This window comes from Phytophthora cinnamomi (assembly GCF_018691715.1).
Source record: "Phytophthora cinnamomi strain GKB4 chromosome Unknown Contig28, whole genome shotgun sequence".
NCBI lineage: Eukaryota > Oomycota > Peronosporomycetes > Peronosporales > Peronosporaceae > Phytophthora > Phytophthora cinnamomi.
Window position 1 is genome coordinate 230,465 of NW_027150961.1, and position 3,821 is coordinate 234,285.

A 3,821-nucleotide genomic window follows, 5' to 3' on the forward strand; every position below is an offset into this window, starting at 1 on the left:
TGCAGCTAGCTGGAGCCATCTGACACCCAACTTGGATGTACACCCAACCTTAGGTGCGAACCCAGTCAAGGAGGCAGCCCCAGGAGCTCCCTAGTGTATGCATGCGGTTAGTGTAGCGATAGGATCGCGGAACGCAGCTAACTTTCAATTCTCAGTTTCCAATTTGCTCTATTCCTCGCATCACCGGTTCACAACACGGGAGCTACGGCACCGTTCGCATCGGGTTTTCGTTATGCAAATGTCCGAGCCAGTAATCATTTCCACCATTAGTGTTCATGATATGCTCCATGGGCGCTGGCAGCGGGAAGCGCGAGTCCTCCGTCCAAGCGTCGCTCTCAGCCTCACGCTCATCGTCAGCAACCGAGCCCTCTATCGTCGTCGGATCCCGCATCTCTTCTAGCACACGACGCGCACCAAGTCGAGCGTTGGGCACGTAGCGCATGTACATGTGGTCCGGGCACGAAAGGCTGGCGCTCCTCGTGCATCCAGGAGAACTCCAGCAGCAGCCTCGGGTTAGGCTCCATCGTCTCCGTCGAATCTGGCGTTCCAGGCCTTGGCGCAGCAGCGCCAGCGCCAGCTCGTGGCGTCGGCGAGGGGGGGGGGGGACGTTCGGGCGGCAGTGGGGCGGCGGTCCATCTTGCACTCTTCTTGATTTGACCTGCTACTCGATCTCCCATCGAGTTGATTCCACGCTTCCAAATGCGCTTGACAACTTGGCGGCCCACGTGGAAGTACATTGCAACCCTGACGAATGTTGAGTAGGCTGAAATATGATTGGAAATGGTTATCTATTTCCGAACGGAGGTACAGATACCGCTGAGAAACTTTGGCATCTTCAATTTTTTTTTCATAGAGGGTATAGATAAGCCAGGATTAATGTGATATTACAGTGTAAAATAGCTGGTGCATTCTAGAGCAATGGTATCGGCGCTTACCTCCCCCCACACCTCATCAATTCAGTCCATTGCTTGTTGTTGCTCAACTTGGTAAACGCTCTTACCAGGAGGTGCTCGCTCGGGCTGGTCGTCGGGTGAATGCGTGCATGTTTATGTGCACCTCCCTAACATGATTTCATCACATTGTTGGGGGTATTAGCTAATCGTGTGCCAAAGTTTATCAGCGGTATCTGTAGTGGAGGAATTTCCATAAATCAGTCATTTTCACTGAGATTCGTCAAAAAGATGGTGATAATTGTCTGGAACTACTGATGTGAACTAGATTAACCTTAGTATTGGACTCACATACAATTTTCAAGCTAATCCAATGTCAGTAGTATTGTTCGCCTAAAATAGTAATTTGGTTCTTGGTTTTGCAAATTATACTACTGTAGTAATGACATATTGTGAGCTTGGTTTGAAACAAAAATAGTGAAACCTGGACCATATAGGTTTTGTGCTGGAATCAAAGCAAATTCCGTGTCCGTACGTGAGTTATCAGTCACCCCCCCTCCCTCCTGACGCTACCTGGACTCGACTTATTAATCTTTGAACGGGCGCCTATAATTCGCCAATTTACGCTTCCGTCCTTGCTTGACGTGTGCCTAGAGCTCGCCAGAATGTTCGCTGCTGTCGATTAACAGGACGAGAGGAGAGGCTTCTGTTTTCGTTTTGTCATTGAGGTACATTGATGTCACTTAACTTCTTGGCTAACGACATCTATGACCTAGTCGGAGCTCGTCTGTAACCAACCTCCCTACTTCGGTGCCCTGAGTTGGTACACTCAGTGCTGCCCCCAGCCATTAAGGTGTGGAGGCCCCGAACCCCAAAGCGTTCTCATCACTATTGCGCTCCAGCCAGTGACCTACGTCACTAGCAGCAAGGAGTTAATATCCTTCCGAAGCGAAGTGGAGCCGATGACTCGATTGGGTGTGCATTGCATACTACGTCGTGTGGCCATCGCTAAGTTGGCTAGCGCATCGGCCATTTTGTTGTAAGTGCGTAAATGGTGCTGCCAAGTGAGCACCGCAAGTTGATCCGCAACCCTTTGATTTCGCCACTACAACGGGATAAGATGTTTAGCCTTCGGAGGTCGTCGCTTCTGCTGTTGATGTAAAATTAGCGTGCTATCCCCCACCACCTGAAGTGGCACCCACTTGTATTTGTAACAGGCGTGCAATCCTGTTAGCAACCCCATGTTCTCCTCAACGTTGTTCGTCGTCGACGTTGCCGCGTAAGACATGCTGGCAATCCAGCATATTTCAAAATCACCCCACCCTTCACCGACTCGGGCCACCGCTGCTCCGCTGCCACCGGGTCCGGGATTACCACGGGAACCTCCATCGAAATAGAGTAGATACTTGGGGTGCCCTGCTGAAGGTGCTTGAGATGGTAGGACTTTGTCCGAGTGAAGCGCTTTGCGCATCACTAGCGCCGCTCGCTCGAACATGTCAGGGTGGGCACCCCTCCGGAGATGGAGATGGACCGTGTTATATCCCTGTCGTAGACGAGAAAGGAAGGTGGCCCTATGATAATCGGGGTATACATTATTGAGGGGGTCGAATAGCGATACCCTCCATCTCCACACAGCATGAAAATACAGGGCAGCCCCAATTCTCCAGCAGCTCTCCGTGACCAACGTGAGCGCGACTGAGAATTTGTCAAGAGAGGGGCCATCCAATTCCGAAAAGAGCTCCTGTGCTAAAGTCCATATCCCAGCCGGGACCATAGGCAAAGTAAGAAAAAAGGGCCTCTTCCAGGCCCGAAGTAGTCAAACCCAGTGCCATCCAACTCCGCAATAACTTCGTGCGCAAAGAAGCCGCCGCCGGGCAGATCCAAAAGATATGGAAGATATTTACTCGGTCGAGCCGAACGTACTCCGCGTAGCAGCCGAGTTGTTGACGGCTTCGATCGTATGGCGAAAGGGTTTGATGTTTGAGTCGGAAGAGGAGCTGCTCTCCCCACGGATTGAGACCTACGATGCGCCGGATCCGTGTCCATTTGAGCTGAGAGAGTCCCGCTGCAGCTGCGGGGCTTTGCATCTCCCACCGCTGTTGCCACCGTGCAATGCTGGTGGCGCCCCGACTCCTCGACGCAGCAGCGATGATAGTGCGATAGTGCTTTCGCGGTTGGATCCAACGCCTATTGCCTACCCATAAGCAGACCATACGACTGACACTCGGGTGCGGGTACACATAGTGCACTCGTACTTCGGGTCCGACCGAAGGGGACACAAACTTAGTCAGACGGGGATGAGTGGTGATCACGTGGCGCCTTGAAATTACCGTCGACCCTGAGGTCAGCTGGGCCGATGGTGGCGAGTCGGAAGTCAACCGCCCGATTACCGGTTGATCGGCAGGTGTCGCGTCTACCCGTAACTCGGAGCTGGGGCCACATCTATAAAGTAATCGGGGATAGTTCGTGATTAACTTCAGAGCCAGAGTTTCCACGATGGTGCACAGTGTGGTTGTGCGTCTTCGTCGAGGGAAAAGCAGGGTAAAGGTGATCAGGCCCGCGTCATGGCATCTCCAGTGAATGACGTCACGCAGCCGGCCACCGTAAGTATGCGAGCGGCGAAAACTGTTCCGGTTGGCAAGTATGCGAGCGGCGAAAACGGTTCCGGTTGGCGGTGGTTCCAGTTTGGCCATCGATCAAATTAAGATCCATCAATGTGGCATAAGGGAGTCACTCTAGACAAATATGTCCGTGAACGGCAGATTCAACCAAAAGAAAGCGATAACAGGTGGTTGCCCTTAACGCTGCACCGTCCGCAACTAGCCCTCGGTCCGTTCCACTGAAGGTCCACAAACCCGAGTGGGGTGCCAACTGGTACAGGGCCGAAACCATCGACGCCCTTGCTAGAAGGTCAGCAGCTCCGAGATTAGC